This window comes from Lepidochelys olivacea (genome assembly GCF_965140295.1).
Source record: "Lepidochelys olivacea isolate rLepOli2 genome assembly, chromosome: 4".
In the NCBI taxonomy this organism is placed as follows: domain Eukaryota; kingdom Metazoa; phylum Chordata; order Testudines; family Cheloniidae; genus Lepidochelys; species Lepidochelys olivacea.
This window is the reverse complement of record NC_140414.1, coordinates 68,085,361-68,102,073: the sequence shown is the minus strand read 5'-3', so window position 1 is coordinate 68,102,073 and position 16,713 is coordinate 68,085,361. Positions and strand designations below refer to the sequence as shown.

The 16,713-nt window shown below is 39.0% G+C and overlaps 1 long non-coding RNA gene across 1 annotated transcript in view; it reads right to left on the bottom strand.

Moving 5' to 3' along the window:
• Positions 1 to 16,713, bottom strand: part of LOC311519295 — a 271,844-nt gene that overhangs the window by 3,675 nt on the left and 251,456 nt on the right. The window contains exon 3 of the long non-coding RNA XR_014711246.1: positions 3,872 to 4,012. This is a non-coding gene — a long non-coding RNA (uncharacterized lncRNA). The remainder of the gene's footprint in view (positions 1 to 3,871; positions 4,013 to 16,713) is intronic.

Here is a 16,713-nt window from a genome sequence, read left to right as displayed (position 1 = left end):
CAGAGTGGAAGAGGACTTCATTTGGCCTTACTATGACTTTTGAACCCACCAGAATTATCTTCTTGACTAGCCCCTGGCCTTCTAGAGGCCAAGTGCCCCAGCCAACAGCTAGGCCAGATCTGAAAAGGTGTTTTGTCACTGGTTATTGATGACAATACAATCGAATCTATGTGGCCCCACCAAGTGTGCCCCAGCTTAAGGTTGAAGCAAAATACTGAACAAAAAGTAAAAATTTAACTATTTTAATTAGCTTTTGTTATTTAAGAAATGGAAAAAAAGACACTGTGGAAACTAAGGTGTGGAGCCATTTATCATCATCATTTTGGCACTGAGAGAGAGTTTCTTCAACTTACATTGCTTTGACTTTATATACATGGCTCAGGACAAAGGAAAATAAAGAAATGGCCTAGAGAGGCCAATTAAATGTTGCCATAGGAGAGAAATTAAAGAACTAGAATAAAACAGATTTAAGGAAGACCAGACCCAAAGTGGAAGAACAGAGCTTAATGGACTAAGGATGCCAGAAAAGAGGCTTGATGTAATCTGGAGAGCTGACAAAAAATAAGGCCAAATGTGGAAGTTGGCGGAACAGATGCTGAATGAAAAGGTAAAATGTTGGAATACTTAACATGTATTTATGCTTATAAAATGTGTGATTTCTAAACACAACAATAGCAAAATCCATTAAAAAAACCATGGTTTATGTAGCCATTAAATCCTTATCAGATTGTTGTAGTCCCTCAGCCTTTAACCTTGTAACCTGGCAATATATCTGAGGTATGAATTAATGGTCCACTAAAGCATGTCCTCATGTGTCTTCTTGATTAAGTAATTTATAAGTGAACAGTTAAAAATCATTACATAAAGCAATAACCATGACTATTACAGATGATTAGCTACAGGAAAATGAAAATATTTGTTTTGATCAATTTTTCCAGAGGATTAAAAAAGATCTTTACTGAGCTTTCAAATTCCAGTTGCCATAGCAACTATATTTTTAGTTGCCATAACAACAACTCGGTTTTAAATAATACTGTTACCTCTCCCTCCTCCCCCCTAGAATTCAATACATTCCTGTGGCCAAGGAATAACTAAGTATTTTGCACATAAAGAGGAAATAGTGAATCTATATCTTGTGTCAGTTTCACATAATGGCAGACTGGAGGTTTGGCCTTGTAATGTGAGGAGACTGGAAACCAAGAGAAAAATATGTATGAGACTTACAATCTTCATCCATTTATCTTCTTTCTTTCTAATTGAATGAGTCTGACATTCCATCATCAACATCATCATCAGAACCTTATAGCCTTCTGATCTTGTCTGGATTTCCCTAACACCTGGATTGCTATTGTTCGATTCATCTGGAGCATTCCACAAACCTTTCCCCCTGCAATACTCCTTGCTTCCCCCCCCACCGCCAGTTTTGTGCTTCTGGCTAATGTGGCCTTTAATCCCATGTAAACATGAGCTACAAATTGGCCTCTACTTAGGTTACAATTTGTTGACTCTCAAGCAAAATACATACACAAACATATCCCCACACTATGTTTATTTTCTGAACATTTCAGGGCAAGAATATAATTTCACTACAGCAACAAATGGTAATAAAAGCTTCACCCTGTAATTGTGTCTCTCTGAGTACACTGTCTGCATCGCATTCTTTCAGGTTACTAATTGGAAGCATCAGGAACCAAAATAAATCCCAAATTAAAACATGATGATTAAAAAAAGAAAAAAAAATCACCAAAGAGAATAACACTAGGTATTGATTAACCAAAATTTAATGTGAGATGTAGGATGTTGCTGTTACTTCCTTAGCTGCTATTTCTCTCTTTATAACTGGAAAACATTTCATTAAAAAAATCTGAAACATGGCATGCTGCCAAAGTTGAATGCAGAGAACGCAAATGACAGGACTGAATAGCACCGGGGCAGGCACTCCCTTCTTCCCTTTCAATGGGCTGTTAAGAAAATTTGCTGTTGTAGACATAACAAGAACTAAAAGTGTTGTGTGGATGTACTATACATCAGAGCCTGTCTAGTTCCTACCAGAATAATTTCCTATCCTGTTGCACAGAATAGTTGGCAATTTTCGTGTGGCTTTGAGCCAGAAGTGGGAATAGGCAGTGTTTGTGACTCAAGTCCTGTGCACATTGTAAAGGAAGATTAGTGCCAGTGCATTTCTCATTTTCCATGTTCTATCTGCACCTATACAAAATGAAATGTTACAAGGACAAGTTTGCATTGATAGCTTGTGATTCAGGAAAACAGAAAGTATCCATTGGGCCTAGAAATAGAGTTGTGGGATCTCTCACCTTAGTTTATTTATGGTAACAGGAGATGTGACATTCAGTTCTTTCTCCAAAGAATGAGTTAATAAATATATTGGTCACCTTACCTCCATCCTTTATGGCCAGTCTAATATTTTTTGAGCTGTGTAGGATTCTATTGGTCCAAGGATAGTCAATAGGCAGACTGCAGGCCAAATCCAGACCACCAGATGCTTTTGTACGGACTCTGAAATCTTTACTTATTGTCATTATTATTTTTTTATTATTATTTTCTCTGGAGTGTGGACCTTGATTATACTTGACCAAGAAATTTGGACTTTGACAAAAAATAATTGACTACCCATGTCCTAGGCAAACGTGCATAATGCTTTATCATTTTCTTTATGTAATATATATCTGTATACAGAAGATTGTACTATATTTCTCATCCTTACAGCTGAGAGACAAAGCCTTTTAGAAATAAACATGGGGAGGGAATTAGAAGGCTAATTGTACCCCAAATAAAAATAATGTAGATAATTTAAATAAGGGTAATTGAGATTTATGTGGAAAATGAATACTCTGTAAAACATTTGTTTACTGGTTACGGTTACTATGACCTGAAGAAGCGCTCTGGGTAACTTGAATGTTGGTCTCTCTCACCAACAGAAGTTGGTCCAATAAAAAAAGATATTACCTCACCCACTTTGTCTCTCATGAGATGAGAGGATATTCATAAGAGAATGAACTGTATGAAAGGGAGTCCTAGAAGTGCTGGAAAAAAATTCTGTGATCCCGAGCTCTTTTCCAAACTCACATTTATCAGCACAGCATGAAGTGAAACAGGTTGTTTTGTCTTGTATGTTCTGACATTTGCTTCCACTGAATTTTGGTTAGGATTTTATTTCTTCCCTTAGTTGTCATGGAAATAGGCACACAGCAAATTATAACAGATAAAGCACTGCTGACAAAAAATAAGCTGACCCAGTTCAGACTGTGCTGTCTAACACTTGCAGTGGCCATCTCTCACTGTTTCCAATAGATCTGAAGCAGTCTGCCCTCAGGAAAGAGTGTGGCCCTTTGGTCACCTCATGTGATTATAGAAGGGCCAGGAGATGAGACTATGGAGACAAAAAAATGCAGGGAGGGCAAGGAAATCCTAGATGCAGCAGAGAGAGAGAGAAAATATGGACAGAGGAACATTGGGTGAGGCAGGGAAACTGAATGTGGGGAGAATGGGGAAAAGAATGTGATGAGACAGAGACTGGAGGGCAAAAAGGGGACAGAGGAATATTGTGGGCCAAGCAGGGAGATTGTGTAGTGCAGGAAAATAATTCTTGTTTACATAGGAAGTTTTTAACCTTATTTTTGGGTACAGTTTGTCCTTTTCTGTGCTTACAGAGAAGTTGCAGTGTGCACCAGTTTGGCTGCACCCATTCTCAGCAACTGGCAGTTTGACAGTACGGAAAAGACTTGAGAAGAAGGAAGGGAAAACGTGCAGGGCAGGAAAGGAGAGAAGCTGACAGGAGACTTAGAGGGACGAGCTAGGTGAATAGAGAACATGGCAGGAGAGGAATGGGATGGAATAGCAGCTTCCTTACCTCTGAAGTTGAGAGAGGACATGAAGCGAGTCCCACTCCAAGCAGCTGAGGAAGAAGCTTGTATCTGCGTATGCACTGAAGAGTGAACTTTGTCTATTCGCTATTAACAGTCACATACAGATTTGGGGAGGGTACTTCTCCCTAAACATTAAAGTCAGGCATTAGACCAAAATTAACTACTTTTTATATTTTAGAAACTCATGATGATTATGCAAAATTTCATGATTTTTTAACTCAAAGTTGGCAATACTGAGTATGTAATCATGTAATTAAAAAGCTATCATACACACAAGGCGATTCTGTTATAGTTATACAAGGTTGAATTGGCAACCTTATTTTTCTTTTCTGATTTCTGAGTGCCTCATTTTACAGTCTGAACATTCCCTTTACACAGACCTTGTTATGAAATTAATATAATTTTTATTAATTTTAGATGGCCTGAGAAAAGTTACATTTTTCCCTGTAGTCAGCAGTCCTCAATGTATAAGTATCAAAATGTGAGATTGTAGATCAAAAGAGCACTTGAACAGTTGAAATCAGAGAAGAATGGGTATTCTCTCTTAGGTCAGCAGTCTAAATTCAGTAAGGAAATATTTTTCAGTATACTCACTGTCTATAATGAATGAATGTACCAAATGTCAGGATTCTAGCTCAGTAGGCATGATTAATTTCCATGTTACTATCAGATTATTATAAGTCTTTGTATTGCACCAGAATGGATAGATGGATACTATTGGTTTAGATATAATTAAAGATGAAAACTATGGCCTCAACCACAAAGGGATTTAGGCATTGCAATGCTCAGCATTGTGGTGCCTAACTCTTAGGTGCTTTGTCACCCAGTAGAATTCGGAGCCCCAGGTTAGGCACATAGGCTCTCTCTGCAATGCATGGGGAGAAAAAGGCACTTCAGAATGGGTTCCACAAAACTCAGTATGCTTAGCAGGAGCTGCCTGAGTTAGCCCATAAGAAATGCTGAGGTGAATGATATGGTCTAAGCCCTGGTTTGACAGAAGTGCGTATCTCCACTTAGGATTCATAGCCATGAATTTTCTCTGGTAGTCAGGCACCTAAGCAGTTTCCCTCAAGAAAGGTGGCAGCACACGCTTAAACACACGTTTTATAAAAAAAACCCAAACCTGCAAGTTTGCTGCCTTAGTAAGGCTCTCTACACAAAGTTCTCACCAGGAGAAAATTTTCATGTGGTGAAAATAGTGGATAATGATGGGTTTCACACAGAACATGAAAAATGGGTGTTTATCATGCATGCTGTAAGGAGAGTGATCACTTAAGATGAGCTATTATTAACTGCTGGAAATGGCCCACCTTGATTATCACTACAAAGGGTTTTCTCCCCCCTCCCCCACTCTCCTGCTGGTAATAGCTCATCTTAAGTGATCACTCTCCTTACAGTGTGCATGATAAACCCCTATTTTTTCATGTTCTGTGTGTATATAAATCTCCTCACTGTATTTTCCACTGAATGCATCCAATGAAGTGAGCTGTAGCTCACGAAAGCTTATGCTCAAATAAATTGGTTAGTCTCTAAGGTGCCAGAGGTACTCCTTTTCTTTTTGGATAATGATGGAAATTCTAAGAATCATAATTATAGCAGTACTAACTGTTGCCATTTTAATGACCTGAATTTAATCTAGAAGATAAAGGGAATTTGAATGCTGAATTGAATAACTGCAACAGTGATGTAAACAATTTTAATTGTAAACCCAGCACATAATCTTTTCATTGGGAATAATGGATTGTGCTCCCCCCGAAAAAAATCTGTTAAAAGCACCACAAAAGGATAATACAGCTGGCAATATGCATCACTTATCAGAAGTGTGCTTTTGCTGATTTGAAAACGATATATAAGTTTATAAGACTGGCTTTAAGTTTAAATTTCTAGAAGTATTAGTGCTCACAAAAGTAAGAGACTATCTTGAGCCAGGAATAAAATTAATACAGAAAGAGAAACTGAGGTACAGAGAAAGTAAATAATCAGAAAAAACACAATGAGTCATTTCTATGACAGGCATAGATCCCAGATCATCTGATTCCCAGCTCTATACCCAATCCAGTAGACAATGGTGCCTCTTGAGGAGTGGAGGCAAACTATACAAGTGTTCCTATATAGCTCTAAGAATGCCCTTCACTCCTGACGAGAAACACCATATGTACTCCCCGGGGTTTTGAGCTGTGAACAAATGTCTACCAAGCTCTCCTCTATTTATAATTTCAGATTTTAAACCTCCCCTTCCCATAAGAACACCACATACTACATCACATGATGGGTGGATGAGGGAAGTGTCCAGAAACTAAATATTGATCTGAATTTGGTGGCTAGTCTTCAGTTGAACTAAAATCCAGACACAAATATCCCCAAACTGCACAGAGTTCAACAGCCAGACCAATCACTTCTATCTAGGTGAAGTCTCTCTGTACAATGAATGCCATGCTAGGTGTAGGTTCAGAGACAAACCATCCCCATGGACTGCTTCTGAACTTATTGTACTGTAAAAAGCCTCAAGGAGCATAGAGTAGGCCTGGCCTATTCACCACCTTGAATGTCACTCTCATGACCTGAATTAGTTCTTCTTGTTGGCTTGGAAGTAAGGATGGGGCTATGGGCCTACTGTGAATTCTAGCATTGGCTAGGTGACCTGGGGTTGGACTAGATGACCTCCTGAGGTCCCTTCCAACCCTGATATTCTGTGATTCATAGTACTAGACTTGAGCAGCCTTTATGCTTGGAGAAACTAAAAGATTGCTATTATAGTCACCCTAAGTCACATTTTGTGGCATGTTAGTGGGATAAATATCAGCATTTCTACAGTCCATGCTGTCACTGGCATGTAGACAAATGGAGGATTTAGTGCTCCAAAACTGTCAGTATGAGGAACTAAATTCACTTTAAAATTTGAATAGTCTTAGCAATTTCTGTCTATGTCGAGTAATCACTCGTACTACTTTTTGAAATTGATAGGTTCATCTCAGGAAATAAGTGCAGAATTACATATTTCAGATAATGTTATAAATATAATGGAGCAAAAACGGTGAGGCAGAAGGTTCTCTGACAAAAGCTGTCTAGAGAATTAATCAGAATCAGTTACAGATGTGTTAGTCAGGAATGTTCCTTTTCTGAAAAGGCCCCAAAAAGAGAGCCTTTCTTCTGAGCCAGTTTTCTAGTGTACAGTAGGTTTACAGCCCAGTTGCTTGTGATTAATGAATATGACAATACAGTTTATAATAAAGTCTGGTGTTTTCATTTTTAGCTTATTTTTATGACCCAAGAAGCTTTCTGTTTTAGCTGAGGCTACTCCATTCTTTAGCAACAGAGAAAATTCTTTTACCACATGTGTGAATAAAGATTAGGAACACATTAAGCTTTCAGTTAATGGAACAAATACACTAGGTCTTGAAAGCATAATAACCACCAAGCCAGTGCCGCACCTGTACTTTAATCAAGTCTGCTGTTTTCCATGCCCTTCAGCAGAATGACTTTGAAACTCTACTTACACAGTAAAATTACAAGCAGTTTTATTGTTAAATTTAAAACATACTATATGTACCTAGACTTTTCCTCAGACACTTAGTATTCCCTAGACATTTCAAGGTAGGTTGTGTGCATTTTCACACAACAATTTTATATAAACCATATTGCCAACTCTCTTAATTTTATCACATTTCAGGTTATTTGGTGTTTTGCTTAAACCCCCCGTTGCTGGAATCCTGCGAGAACATGAGAATCTCAGCTTTCATTAAAAACAAAAAAAAACCCAGACATCATGTTTCTAGTACTCATGGTTGCAAAGAAAAGGTTAAAAACCTTCTACCTAAAAGACTCAAAACCCACAAGACAAATAAAGACCCCATTTTAAAAAACATTTTTAAGACAATTTCATGATTTTGTGGGGACTTAGACTTTTTTTGATTGCTCGGGGCTGGCAATACTGAATATTTGTGGTGGGAGTGAGGCCCAACTGAAACTCCAACTCCATTCCCTCCTCCAACCCCTGAAAGATTTTTTTTTTCTGTGGGATTCAGTCAGAATTCAAACTAGGACTGAGATCTGATTTTTGAAACTCGCACAGTTCTTGATCTGAATGGCCCTGACATTTCAGGGGAGAAGGGATTAACATCTCGATCTGGGTACAAATTCTGTGTCTTGACTCTCTATTTAAATTAAACACAGAAGATGATCTAGCTTATTAATACATTAAAACTATGTGATATCATAATTCAAATTAGCTGGTCTCATAACTACTTTTTACCCACTGGACAACTGGAAAGGAAATGATCAAATACAATTTGTCATCTTAATATTTATCTTTTCAATATAATATCTGCTAAATATTTAATACTCAGTGTGACCTATTTCTTTCTATTAATATGAAGCAAGGAAGGCTGCTCTTTTGGAAGACTGATAAAGCCCTTTTAGGAGGCCTTTCAGCCTCTCTTTTCAGCTTCTAAATTAAAAAATAAATAAATTACTCATTGGCCAAATTATAGCAAACTCATTTGAAGAGGAAATGAAAGCCAGAATTTGTAGGAACAAAATCACCTTTATAGAAAGAGTTATAAGATATTATGAATTGCAAATCATTCAGGTTTTACATGTAATGTCACCCTCAAACTGCCATTAATGCAAAATGTGTGACCACTGTAAGTATCTCAGATGCTGGATCTTGTAAACAAACTGAACCATTTGGATTAACCATATCAGGAATACAAAAGGAAACAGACAAAGCAGGAAAATAATGCTTTAAAGGTTAACACAAAAACTATTTAAGACATATTACACATTTTTTAAAATATAAGATTAATTATCTTGCATTCTAGAATAAGTTAGAATACAAGATTCCTCTAAGCTTCTAAAATCATTCAAATCATGAGTAAAGTTACTCTGAAAAACTTCTGGGACAGATAAGGACCAAAATTGTACAAACATATGGCAGAAAGGGTAACTAATATCCTCCTAGATGTTTATAATGCCTCATTCCAAGAAAGATATATTCCAGAGACATTAACAGTTCGCTTTTAGGAGGCTGATTTTTAGAAAGGCTAAGATCTGGATGAGCATGATTCATATCAATTCATTTTCCTTGTGAAATTCTGGCACTTCAAAGCCAGACTGATATCTGGCCCCAGAATTATTCCAGCCCTCAACTGAGAACTTATTGGCAGTCCACCATGATGAAACATACCAGCACTGAGCTGAAGCTCTGAGGAGTACAGCTCTGTCCTCTGCTAAGTGAAGAGGCTATACTTCAGTTGCACTCCCTCCCTATTGCCCAGAAGCAGCATTTCCTGTGAACAGACAAAAGATGTGTATGTCTACTTGGCTGAGTAATGGACTTTACAAACTCCATACTGTGCAAAGACAGAAGGAAAGAGTCTTTCCTACTTACAGGCAAGCAGCTCCCTCACAACCCCACACAGCTGCCAGACCTGCCTATCATGGAGATAGACACCCACAGCTGTGACCAGTAGAGAAAACAAGATCTGACATAAAAGGGAGAGAAAGGTATGAAATAGCAAATGGTGATAGCTTCACAGCAGGTTGCCTCTGAGAAAGGAACTAGAAGGAGACTGTGAATCCTAGAATTGAAGGGCTGATAGACTCAAGTTAAGGTGAGGTTCTCTGAACTGACAGAAAACAAACAGAGGAGGGATAGTTAGGAGAAGCTGGGAGACCACAGCAACAGGCAATGACAATCTGCTTGAGTTAAGACTCTAGAAATAAAGGGCTTGAGTTTGCTCTCAGTTACACCTGTATAAATCAGGAGCAACTCCGCTTGTCAACCAATTATATCCTGGTATAAAATCAGTATATGTGAGCTCAGTGCCAGGAGCAAAGACTTTTACAGCTGCAGAAGTTTTTGTCCTGCTGCTGTTCTTGGTCTGCCCTGCATGTGACTTCAGAGGCTTTCTCCCAAGCTAGTTAAAATGAAGAACTTTTTAATTACTCAGGACTGCTGTATGGTGTCAAGTGAATTCCTTGTTGGTCTAGTTAGTATATGTGCATACAAGATGATTCTTAAGCATTCAATTTTTTGCAAATGAATCACCCAGGCAATGGGAATTCAGGGGAGTTAGGTACCTAGGTGCTTTTGAAAATTGCAGTGGGCACCTAACTGTAACTTTAGGCACCTAAATACCTTTAATAGTTGGTCCTAAGTCCATCTCTCTGTTCTGAAGGTGACCTCAGTAATGCAGTAGTAGTTTGTATTCAGAGTGTCAGAGACCTAGGACTTTGAATATACAATTGGGTGAGCTATCTGTGTTACTAGTCTGCACTTGCATCAGCTACAGTTAATGATTTCTTCAATAGACACACTACAGGACGGTCATCAGGGCCATCTAGCACTCCCTCCCTCCACCCTGGTCACTGTCATTGCTTTCATTTCCTTGAGTAGAGGTGGGGCCCTGTTTGCGATTGTGGGGGGAGATCATTCTCCCACCCTGGACACACCCAAAGAAAACACTCACTGGATTGCCATGAGGGTTTAATGGGCAGGGCCAAGAGTCCAAAGAGGAGCTCCCCCTCTTTGCAGCATACTCCCTGTTCATGGCAGAATGTATTTCAGCTGCTGTCTGTCCCTAAATTAATACTAGAAGGAGGATTTTCCACAGCCAAGAAAGAGCTGCTAAGGAGGTCAACAAATGAGCTATCAGAGGTTTGAAGAGTAAGGTCTCTTCTCTGCTGATTCCTACAAGCTGCAGGGTTAGGAAACTTTCCTCATCTCTCTGCTGTAGCCCTTAGGAGGGACTATTTGAAGGAAAATCTACAAGGTTGCTCTTTCAGTGTTTCCTGGCCTCTGCTATCCTTTGTATACACGTTTCTGCAGAGCGGAACAGTTCAGTTCATGATTTCTTGCATTTCCTTTTGCAGCATTAGCTACCATTCTGAGGGAATAAGTTCTTCAGGGATAACAGTATTAGGAAGGGAACAAAAATGATCCAGTTATGGTGGTAATATACTGCTCTGTGTATCACATCCAGCTGGTTCTGGGCATTATTAATGTTTATAGAGCAGCTTCTAGGACAGCATCTGGCTTCACATGTCATGTTGAGAGAGGAGCTGTGTCCCAGTTTTGTCCTTGGCCATTTATTATATGGCTATGAACAGGATTTATCAATTTACAACTGAGTCCTCCTATCATGTCTAAGTAGTGTACATCCCAGTAAACACCACAAGATTCTTCCCACTATTACGGCAGCAAGGCCAGGCCCAACAATATTATTCATGTACAAGAATTGATATATGCTCCAGATATTTTGTCTAGTTTCTCATAAATCTTAATATTCCATACATTAACATCTAACAGCCCCTGCATTTTCAGTGAGATGCAGGCTAATTTACTCACACAGTTACCAATAGATTTAATGGTATTTAGATGGGTAAATAATCCCCATATAATCTTATACTGTGTTCAAAGTTTTGTGGAAAACTATCTAGAAATTCTCCAGTGGAACGTAATGAAGTATGGTCACTAGTTGATCATTCATCCTATTAGTAGAGCATATGAGTTCAGAATTTTATCTTTTGGAATGCAAGATATGATCATTCATCCTTGAACTTTAAATGTGACTGTGTATACTAGTGTGTGCACTCAAGGCAATAAAGCCATGTTTTACACATTTATAGGATTATCACCTATTTGCTTTTTTATGTGTATGGGGGCAAATGAATAAAATAGAAAATAGAGACTGGCTAATTATTTTATATATATATATTATATAAAATGACCAAAATGCCACCTTGTATATCTTGTTTGACACCACTGTGTTAAAAAGTAATTTATACTCATGCTGCAGTATAGAAATTGAGCAAGTAACTGTGAAACAGTTGACACAAATGTATGGTGGTTTTTTTTATAAATGAACTTTCTTACCCTCAGTCTCTAATCCGAGAGGGTCTTAACAGTGATAGTAGTTTCTCCGCTAAACAGAACACCTTTCTGTGATCCTTTTATATCTTTGATCCACTCCATCATCTCTCAGGGACACGCAAGCAGGCATGCACCTTAACCACTTTACAACTAATTCTGAAACAGCAAGAAATAAACAATATGTGAGAAGCTGCCCTAAGTGGATACACTGAAGTTACATAAGTGAATTACCTAGAACTCTTTGGCCCTTACGAGAGGGCAGCAAATGTCACTGAAACACTCAGGTTTTGCTGAATTATAATTCTACAACTATTGCTTACAAAAGCTACGACTAATAAAGGGCCAGAATAAAGAAAAATCTCTATCTGGCTTATAGCTAGAGACTTGAAATAGGTTGTGAAAAATGCAGTCAACTTGGTAATTTAGAGCATATGCTAACCTCTGAAGGTTTTTAATATGCTAGAGCCAGACCTACTTTTATTAAATCTGACACTGAAAAAGAAGAACACCTCTCTCATTGTAAGATGCCAAAATGACGACACAATCAATAGCAGGGCAAAGGTTGTTTATAGAACACACACCCTTGAAAAGAAAAAAAATAAAGATCTTTTTTGGATAAGCTAAAGCATTTTTCCAGACATCTGGTATGGACCTTGTTCATTCTCACAGATTTGTTGTCATGCAGAAAAGGAAAAATGGCATTAATTCAAACCAGCAATTTATTAAACAGGTTTTTATATCTTTAATTTGAAAGAATATTGAATAATTGTCACTGAAAATATTTTTAGAGACAGAATTCTAACAGACAGCTACATTTATTATTTTAATCAATTATTTTAACAAATAGGCACTCCATTTACTGGCACTCTGAGCGTCCATTATTTAATGCAGCTCGTTTTGGAAGACCTTTGTTCTAGGTTCTTTTCAGCTCTGAGTTATTGTTAAGAGCCAAGAGTTCTGGCAGCTGTTGCCAGCTCTGTGTGATTTGTTTAAAACAAGGGGAGGGGGGAGTTGCTTAGCAACATCAGATCATACTTTTGGTACCCTACTGTATCTCACATTCCAAAATATTCTGCACATCTTCAGAATTTAAAGAACCAGTCTAATTAAGAATCATATTTTAAAAAGGGAATTTCCCTCCCTATGTTACCAATGGTTAGAAATATGAGGGGGAAGGGGAAAATGGAATCTATTATGAAATCTCATTTGAATGTTGCTGATTGTGGATTTAAAATCTTGCCACAGATCAGTAGGGAATAGAACTCCTGCTCTCTGCTGCAGAGCTACATCGGAGTCCCAATAGTCTGTGGCATCATGCAGTGGAGACGGCACTAGATGGGAGCAGGGCAAAAAGAAGTTGCTGTTTTCAAAGTGCCATCAGCAAGGAGCTTGATGGGGTAGATAGAAAAAGGGTAATATGGCTTATGCAGACTTATGATCTTGTTTTCTCTGTACTGCTGCAACTTTAAAGGTTTAGGAGGCTGCTGTTTGAATGGGAATTAAATATTTTCATGATGGAAGTCTCCAGAGGGCCAGATCAGAATTGGGACCTCATTTCTATATGAATACACAGTGGACTCTGGCCCTGGTCTGAGGAGTTTACAATCTGCTGCCAACTCATGAGGCTGACTGAGTGTGTTAGAGGGCAGACACATGCAGAAATTTGCTCTTCCTTGTTTTGCTATTTTTTTTAATCTAACATAAGTAAGACTGGAAGTAGGGGTTTGCTCTCTGCATTTGAACAAATGTAACATGGGAGCATGGGAGAGAAGAGGACAATAAGACTGGAGAGTGACACAGTTAGAATGGAGGCTGGAAGGCACACCATAAGGAACAAGGAAGAGAAGGGCACAGAGGAGAATCAGGAATGGAAAGCACAGACAAGTGGGGAGAAGTATAAAGACAAGAGTGAAGACTAAGGAGGCAGGGAATAAAGGAAAAAAGAGTCATTGGGATTGGAAGCTTCCACCTGTGGTTCCTCAACTTCCATAACCACAGTGTCCTCTTTGCAATTCAGCCCTCTGGGTAGGCCACCATCCGTGTTTCCCCCTTGCAGAGGTGCATATCAAGGTCCTATTGTCCAGCCTCTTCCCCAGTGGTGTGGACCCAGGCCTGCCCAGCACTACCGGTCCCAACCCAGTGACCCTGTAAAAGCAGCTTCATGTTGTCTCTAATTTCTCTCAATAGTGCTATATTTCCCTGAGCTGCTTCCTCATGGCCCCAGCACTTGCTTTGCTCTCATCTCAGGGCCCTCAGCTGCTCAGACACAGCAGCCAGCCAGTAGCTCTGTCTTGATCCCCCAGACCCTGCCAGCAGCTGCTTTATCTAAGGTGCTTACAGTTCTCTCAGCCTTCAAGTGATATAGTCCTTGCTCCCAGCAATGACTGACCCTACTCTGCCCTGCAGTTCTCTTTTATCTGAGCCTGCCCGGCTTGGATTGGTTGCTCCCTGCAACTCCTTCCTGATTGGCTAAGCTTCATGCAGCCTCTCTAGGCTGCTCAGAGGACTCCTCTCCATTGCTCCTTTTGGGGTAGGGCATGGTTAACCCTTTCTATACCTGTACGGATAGGTAGCCCATCACACACAAGAAGAGCTCTCCTCACGAGACTTCAGCTACCTTAAACCAAAACATAGTTCCATTTTTCGGATCTGACCCAGAACTAAAACTGTAGGGGGAAGTAAATATCCAGTTATTAGTATCCAAACTGCCAAGTTACAAAATAGAAAGGAGTTAAAATTTGATGTTCTTTTTCAAGAATAAGTCAAAGAGCAATTTTAGTCTAGACTGATAATATGCACATATATTTGCACAGTACCTGCTTAAAGAAATACCTTGCATAGGAACAGCCTTGCTAAAATAAATAAAATAAAAAAATACTTACAGTTCACCAGACCACAAACATATAAAATGAAGATTTTCAAAATAAATACTTGCTATAGAAATAAACTTTTAAAAAGAAAAACCTCCTTGCTCACCGAAAGGCACCATAAAAAAAATCATTTATCTGACAATTCTGTATAAGAAAGAATGAAATCTGTGTAGCTCTCCACTCTAAAAGTACTGGAGTAAGGGTTGGGACAAGAGATGACATTTATTAAAGATATCTGGTAATTACTGTATACCCATCCTATATCCCTGGGCCTTCATCCTTCAGTTCAACGTATGTCAGTAGAGAACTGCTGGGGGCAGCAGTACACCTGTGAATAGTGAATTGCAGGACCGGAGCCTTGATTTTGAACAGTTCTTAAACTGCTTTTGAATAATAAAAGTGGAGGGGCACTGAGCAGTGGAAAATGATAAGAGTTCTTACTCCAATAATTGTCATTAACACTTGAGCTGGTATTCTGAATCCTGTGGAGAAAACCTAATTTCAAAATAACTTTAAAAATCATACATATCCATATATTTCAGTTTATTTACCTGCATCAATGTTTCTGGCTAGCTTCCGGAGGGCGGGGGAAGGTGTGTGAGAGAGATCTATCAAAAAGGCTGTATGAATCATCTCTAGCTGGTTGTCCTGAATCCCAGCATATAAAATAGAAGGCTATTCAGAAGCTCTTGGGATGCAATATAGATCTTGGTCATCAAAAGTAATGAGCCCCTCTTGTCTTGTGCTAGCCAACATATTGCTGAGGAACACATAACTATTAGGTTTCATTAACCTACATTAAGACCTCTTCAGGTAATGTCAATGTGAGGAAAGTTTCAATATTCAAAAACAACTCCATACTGTCACATGGACTGCATGGGGAATACATTGTGTGGGACTAAGCTTCACTCCTAATTCAAGTACTGTGTTGTTCAAACCATGGGCCGTGTCAGTGGCATTGGAACAATTTGTATAATGGGGGTGCTGAAAAGCCATTCAACAAAACTGTAAACCCTGAATACGATAGAAAGCACTGCAAGCACTGTCACATCCCCTGCACTCCTCGTACCAGCACCCCTGGGTCGTGTCCTACGTTTCTCCAGTAAAACCTGCAGCAGGGCTGTTTTTTCAGAATGCCATGAAATCCACTAGTCTAGCCAATTTTAATGATAGACAATACTTTGTGTGTGTGTGGTGGTGGGGGTGGGGGTGGGGGCAGGAGAGAAGATAGCTAGAAACAACCACCCTCACATTATCCAGTGTTTTAGAAAACAGAAACCAAAAGGTTTTTTTCTGCTCAGTAGACCATGCTGAGATATGCTAATGTCTAAGGTAGAGAATGTCACCTAGGAAATAAAGTGACAGGAAAGGAGGATGACTGCAAGTGAAGCTTGGTACACTTGCTACAGGCTGAAAAGCATTGTCCTGTAACAGTTATGTGGCTCCTTTTTTTGATTTGTCCTGTCCATAGCTTAAAATAGTAATCTCTTTTCCAAAAGAGAAAAGAATACTGGAAGAGACCACAACAATCTAATCAGTCTGTGGTAAAATAAAAGAAAAACGTTTGCTAAGAAATATCTACCAAGCATGGTGTTTTTTGGTTTTGTTTTGTTTTGGCCCGTTATCTCCCAGTCAGGAATGTCAAGGCTCTTAAGTGCTGTCATGGTGCTATGGGATTGCTGTTCTGAAGATCCTTTTATATTATTGTTACAGCTTCTTATCTTGCACTCATATCGTGCAACACTCATCACTCTGTGTCAGAAGCTAGTTCAGTACCTGCTGCAGCAGGATGTTATGGATAAAGATTCTGTTTAAATTTCAAGTACTTTACTTACGTTAATGAACATGGACCTATTCCTAATGAATCATCTGAGCCATTTACTTAGTCACAGGGTAGTATAACAGCAGGTCTTTACCGTGGCAGTGCTAATTGCACAAGCTATATAACAACTCCTGAAAAAACTACAGAAGTTATTTTTTATTTTGCCTAAAAGAAAAGGAAAGGAAGCTAAAGTTTCAGAAGCCGTTCCAAGTGTCTTGTGGAAATGTAGTTCTGCATTTGAATGCAACTCTTACAAACTGA